The sequence below is a fragment of the Aegilops tauschii genome, chromosome 7 (assembly GCF_002575655.3).
Source record: "Aegilops tauschii subsp. strangulata cultivar AL8/78 chromosome 7, Aet v6.0, whole genome shotgun sequence".
NCBI classification, from domain to species: Eukaryota; Viridiplantae; Streptophyta; class Magnoliopsida; order Poales; family Poaceae; genus Aegilops; species Aegilops tauschii.
Genome location: NC_053041.3, coordinates 109914953 through 109921891, shown reverse-complemented (window position 1 = coordinate 109921891; position 6939 = coordinate 109914953). Strand labels below are relative to the sequence as shown.

The window sequence follows — 6939 nt, the reverse complement described above, 5'->3', positions numbered from 1 at the left end:
ACTAAAATGCCCCTAGATTAAAAGACGTCCCCACCTTGTCATTAGTACTTTTGAGTACTTTCGAGTACTTTCATCCGCTGTATGTATGCGCCGTTAGATCGACACAAACGAACTGCTCCAAAAAATGCCAACTACCGTAAAAGTTGTAACTCGCTACACCAACCCGCCTGATCGACCAGCAAGCAGATTAGACCGAACTAGTACTGAGAATCCAACCTTGCGCTCCCATGGAGTGGCCAGCAGCAGGGTGCTCGCTCGCGCTCGTCTCTTTGCTCACGCTCTGGAGCGACACCGTCTCCGCTGCGTCGATGTCAGCGGTGGCACCGGTGCAGGTCGGCGTGGTGCTCGACCTGACGAGCGACGTGGGGAGGGAGAGGCGCGCCTGCATTTCCACGGCGTTGGACGACTTCAACGCCGCCCAGTACGCCCGCTCCGGCGCCGCCGCCGCCGCGCGGCGGGTCGAGCTGCGCGTGCCGGACTCGCGCGGGGATCTCGCCGCGGCCGCACACGCTGGTAATGAACGGCAAAGATAAATATCTCCCAACTCTTCTTCACTTCAAGCTAGATCACCATTGGATTATCTATATATTTAGGCCGTGTTCGGCAGCCCTCCGCTCCGCGGCTCTGCTCCTGGAGCGGCCGGAGCGGAGCGGCCTACAGTACATTTTTCTGAAGTTGTAAAACTGGCGCTCCGTTCGCTTCCGTATTATACGGAGCTGGAGAGCTGCCGAACAAGGCCTTATACGCACACTTGTTTCCTGTGGTAATGCACTTCCAGAAAAAGAACCGTTGTATTATTATCTCTTTTTGTGGGGAGCTCCTATTTTATGTTACTCCCTCCGATTCAAAATAAAAAACTAAAACCATGACATTTACTCCCTCTATTTTTAAATATTTGTCCTTTTAGAGATTTCAAATGGACTATCACATACAAATGCATATGGACATATTTTAAAGTGTAGATGCACTTATTTTATTCCGTATGTAATCACTTGTTGAAATCTTTAGAAAGACAAATATTCAAGAACGGAGGGAGTATTTTAGATTGGATGGTGTAATATTTTTTAGCACAACCTCCTAGGCTTCATTGATAGATAATCATCAGTTTGGATCATACGGTAGACCAAGACATGTTTGTCTACCTTATTCTAGAGAAGATGCTAATTGTGTCAAACTGTTAGAGCATCTACAACCAGACATAGCAGATTTGTCCCTCTAACCGCGGACGCGTCCGGTCAATGATCGGGTGTGTCCGTTTTAAGCCCCCATTTATCCGTTCATGCAGCCACACTTCTCGTTTTCTCCCTTATATGTCTGATCACTTGCAGGCGATTGGTAGAGACAAAGAGAGAGAAAGAAAAGAATGAATAAAAAACACAAAAAGGTGGTCCAGAGTGGGCCGCGTCCTATGTGGCGGATTGACTGGGCATATCCAGACTGTCCGCGAACCCTCGGACGCGCCCAGGCGTATAGGAATGGTATGAAGGTTCCAGTTGGGTCACTTTTTTATTACTCTCTCCTGTCCGGTCACTGACCGATCGCGTCCGCGGACGTTTGAGAAAGATTTGAGGATGCTGACCGTAGATGCTCTTACTTTCCGCATCGGAGCTCGCTCAGGCGGGCCGGCCCATTACCGATCAACGATGCGTCTCAATTTATTTCTGTCTAACCAGTTTTCGATTGGTTTTGTATTTTGTTTTCATAATTATAAAGACATGGATATTTATCTATTTATTAAAATTGAACATATTTTCAGAAAACGCTAACATTTTAGAAAATTATGAACATTATTTGAAAAATATTTCATGTTTTTTGAAAATAATTTACATGTTCTTGAAAAAATGACAACATTCTTATATAACGCGAACATTATTTTAAATTTGTGAAAAAGTTTGAAAGAGAGAAAACCAAAAAGGAAAAAGAAAATGAAAAATAGAGAGAAAAAACAAAAACAAGTAATTAGGTTGAAAAATAGAAAAAAGAATAAACTAAAATTGAACCTTGTAGAAACTTCCTAAAACTGATAAAACCTGAGCTAGAACCTTACCAAAGCTAAATCCAGTTAATTGGGCCGGCCATTTGCTCACTCGGTTTGCTCCCTACCGTGTTTCCTCGACAGTTTGAACGCAGAGAGTGATTATTTTTAGAGAATGGAGGTTGGTTGTTTTGCTTTAGTTAAATAAAAAAATTATACATCAACTTGTGGTAAGCAATTCAAACTAATAAAAAAAAACTTGTCTTTGATGCTCACTTTGCTCACTAAACTTGCTCGGTGTGCGTTTATGGCACGCTGAGTTTTTTTTTTTTCAAGAGTACGCCAACGGCGTACCTTAGCTTTATAGAAGATAGACTGAGCCTTTTTTTAGAGAGAGAGAGAGTTTGATTGGTTTTTTTTTCTTTTTTGAGAAACGAGAGTTTATTGGTTTGGTCACAGTAAACCGGCCGGGCCGGCCTAATGCAACGCTGGCCCACACAACGCACCTAATCCAGAGCCGAACATCCACTGGCTTCAGCAGTCGCGGTCTCCTCGGGAAGCAACGGACGCCGTCCAGCCGCCGTAACCCCCACATACCGGCGGCGTCCTCGCCCGGATCCGAGATGTCAAGCCCTTGCTCCGCCTGCCACCCTACCACCGTGCCTCTGACCTCTGTTGACCCAACCAGCGGGCTGCCATGGCCTCCATCCCCCCCTGCAGCTAGCGCCAATGCCTCATTGTCTCTCACTCACAAGGTACAGAGCGGCAGTGCCGAAATTTCTTTGAAGTGGTTTTGTTTATGTGCCGAATTTAGGAAATCAGAGTGATGATGATGCATGGCACTCCTCTAGTCCCTTGCTCTGATGATGCAGATCCACGACACTCCTCTAGTCCCTTACTTGGATGTGAAACTGCACTGAGTAATTCCCCCAAAAAAAAACCTTCAACGAATAATGCAAAAATAGACTTATTTGATTGCCTAATTGTTTCAACATTATGCTAATTGTTCGGCTAATTCTGTGATGCATATGAGTTTTGCAGCCGATGACCTAATCCAGAATGGGCAAGTGCAAGCCATCATATGGGGCCCTGAGACACTGACCAAATCAGATCGCGCCGCTCACCTGGGCCGCCAGCGCAACCGCATTCTGGTTCTCTCCTTCTCCGGCATTTCTCCAACATTATGTGCCTTCTGGCTGGAAGATCCTATAGCGGGTTCCCAGGGTCATGTCAAGTTTGGATTTACACTTGGAAGTAATAGTATAACCTTTCCTAATCCAGAACCTCATAGAAGTATAGCAGAAGACTAGAAACAAGAAATCAGGGAAGAATTGTAGAGGTGAGACAGGGCTGAAGATTGCTCTGCCACTGAAACTAGGTTTTCAAGTTTTTGTGAATGTTATTGATCCTATCTCCAAGAAACAAAATGTCACTGGCTACAGCATTGATATCTTCAAGGCTGCTAGAAGGGATTTACATCCTCGTCCGTGCTATACATTTTTTGTCTTCAACGGTACTTACGATGAGCTAGTAGGCAACGTCTCATCAGGGGTAAGGCTTACTCCTACACCACTTGCATTTTTTTTGAGTATGGATTAGTTACATTATAATTTCTTATACCTAAATATACCTTTTGGATAAGCTCAAGACTGTCAAACTGAAAATACCGTAACCTGTTCCTCCACCCCCGCGCCGCCACCTCTCCCCTCCCCCTGTCTCGCCACCACCCGAGGAGCCCGCCGGCGAAGCCCGGACAGGCTCCAGGGAGGGTGGCGGCGGGGCATCTCACTAGATGGCGTGGCGCACGAATCCCGGCCGCTCGGGTGTGATTCGGCGACGGCAGGCGTCGCGGAGGCCACTCCGGGTGTTCGGAGGCGTCGGTCGTCGGTGTGGGTCCCTTGCTCCGGCGCTGCGGAGGGACGGCGGAAGGTGCATGGCGGCCGGATTGGGCCGGCTTTGGTCGGATCTGGCATGGCTGCGGCTGGGCGCGTCGTCGGAGGTGGCTGGCGGGGCGTGGGGCGATCGGCGGTGGATGCGGTGGTGCGGGTGCTGGCGGCGCGGCTGCGCCTCGCTGGAGCAGCATGCCGGGGCGGCGGCCTCCTCTAGCGGGGTCGGCCGGTTGGTGGAGACGGCGGTGCACGCCCAAGACCCGGCAGCACGTCTGCTGCTGGCCGGGGGGGTCGCGCGGGTCGGCCTCAGGTGGGACGGGCACGGGCGCTGGCGGGAGCTTCCCGTCGGTGCTCTGCGGTGCTGGTTTGGTGGCGGTTGGTGGCCGGCTGGTTCGGGCTTGCGGTGGTTGAGCATCCTGGGAGAAATCCTTCTCCGGCCTTTGCGGTGGTTGAGCATCTCCGGATCCGGCAACGGCGACGCCCGCGGGCGCCGCACTCTTTCTTGGAAGTGTCGTTTTGGTGTGGTGCTTCTCCCCGCAACCTTGGCTCCGAAGGGAATCCTCAGATCCGCGGGATCGGGCGATGAAGGCGTCTCCACGTCTTCCGCCTTCTTGGGGGCATCGTCTCGGAGCCGGCTACAACTGGAGATTGGTGGAAGTTGACATCTTCGCCGCGGTGGATGGCGGCATCTTCGCCGCGTGGTTGCTGAGGCAGCCGTTTTGGGGGCGCTGATTTCTGTTTGGCAACGATGATGGCGTCGAGAGGAGCTTGGGTCGCGGCTCGGGCTTTGGTAGTGGATCTTCCCGGCGTGTCTGAGGTGCTCTTTCGTGGGTTGCCTTGTTGCTCTGAAGTCGGAGCTGCGGTGGAGCGAGTCCAGGTGGTGACGATGACAAGCGCTCGATGGTCGTTTGCGGCGGGCACGGTCGGCGCAAGTCCTGCATATTTCCCGGGCGATGATCGTCGTCAGAGTCGGAGCTGTCAGTTGTTCGTGCGTGTGGCCATCTGTTGGCATGTGCCGTCGTGGAGTCTGTTCCATGTCGGTGGCCAGGTTGGTCGGTGGTGCCCATGTGTTTATGGGTTGGGTTGTTTCGGTTTTAGCCCGGGTTTCCGTAAATTAACCGGGCAGTTCTCACTTCTTCTTAATGAAAATGACAAGTCTTTTGCCTCGTTTCAAAAAAAAAACCTTTTGATCCATGCTAACTTTCTGGCGGACAAACAGATGTATGATGGTGCAGTAGGCGACGTGACCATAACAGTGGAACGAGCCACCACCACCGACTTTACAATGCCATACACACAGTCTGGTGTGTCTATGCTTGTGCCTGCCCAGGATGAATCGGATACAATCCGTTGGACGTTTGTAAAGCCACTAAATGGGAAGCTTTGGTTTGCAACCATGGTCTTCTTCTTCTATACTGGCTTTGTCGTGTGGATGATTGAACTACCCAGAAATCAGGAGTACCAAGGATCAAGTTTGAGACAGTGTAGCACCGCCCTCTACGTTTTCTCCACTTTGACATTTTCTCATGGTCAGCACTTCATGCTTAAACTTCCTGACAATATTTGATGCATTATAATAAGTGTTTTGATGTATTAACACAGTTACAAGATTAAAATCTCTTGGTTATCTCATGGACAGGGCATACTATTAGAAGCCCCTTGTCAAAAATTGTTGTGGTGATATGGTGCTTTGTAGTGCTGGTTCTTGTCCAGAGCTATACAGCAAGCCTGTCATCCATTCTGACTGCAAAGAGGCTCCGTCCTTGGGTGACAGATTTTGACCAGCTCCGGCAAATGGCGACTTTGTAGGATACCAAGATGATTCATTCGTGCGGTCCTTCTTGATGAATCATAATATCAGTGAAAGCAGGTTAATGAACTACACCACGAAAGAAGAATATGCTGAGGCTTTGTGGAAGGGGTCCAAGAATGGAGGGGTGTCGGCTATCGTCGGTGAGATCCCCTATTTAACTTCTTTCCTCTCAGACCCTCGGTATGGAAATGATTTTAGGATGCTCGGGTGCATATACAAGACTCCTGGATTTGGTTTTGTAAGCTACTCAACCTAATGCCTTGGTATATTCCTGATTTGCTCTTGCAGCGTATGCTGCAGTCTGGACCAAAAACAATTAGTTGCTGACTCCGTGTTCTTATCTTCAGGAATTTCATCTAGGTTCTCCGCTAGTTCATAATCTTTCAACTGCCATCCTGAACCTAGCAGGAGGGGATGAGGGATCACGAATCGAAGTGAAATGGTTTGGCACAACTTCATCGCCGATAGATGCTGGCACAATCCCAGACACTGATTCCGCGCCTCTCACTTTAGAAAGCTTCTCTGGTCTCTTCGTCATCACTGGATCCATTTCAACTCTCATGCTGCTGATAAGCATAATGAGGTTGATTCATGCCAAATGCACTGAGTTGAGAAAGGCTGATGTGGAAAGTGTCGGATACAGTGGCTCCAACGATGAGTCCCATCTGTTGCAGAATGGCATAGGTGACAACCCTAGCCCTGATCAACAACCCTTCCATGAAGCTGGCAATAATAATTCCGGGGGCGTCCATATGAGCGGAGAAAATGTTGGAGACACAGAGCCTGATCCATTGCAGCAGAATGGCATGCATGGTGGCTCTGTCCCTGCAGGACACATTCAGATTGAGATGCGCAATGTCTAAGGTGAAGGGAAGCGGCAGATGCTCATGTACTTCCCTCGTCATTGAAGTGATGCTGCATTCCATACCTTGAACCATATAAGACTAGTTTTTTTTTTCTCTCTTCCGCTCTCTCTTAGAAAGAAGAGGTACATGTTCAGAGTGCATATTCTCTTTAGACAATATACTTATGTTTTCAAAGTAGTAGCGATGTACTAGAAGTTCTGTAATTTCATTTGTAAATAGATGGTGATTTAGACAGGTATAGTCCTCAACATTCGTAAATAACATTCTAATGGTATTATTTGCATTTTACAACCCTGAATGTCCGAAGTTGGGGAAGTTCATTTTTTATGGAACGACACCTATAATCCAAATGGAGGCAGTATTACATATGTAGTGTATGACTTACATGTGTGCTTC

The 6939-nt window shown here is 48.6% G+C and overlaps 1 pseudogene; it reads left to right on the top strand.

Moving 5' to 3' along the window:
• Positions 1-227: 227 nt before the first annotated feature.
• On the top strand, positions 228-6553 carry LOC109744660 (glutamate receptor 2.8-like; annotated as a pseudogene).
• Positions 6554-6939: the final 386 nt, after the last annotated feature.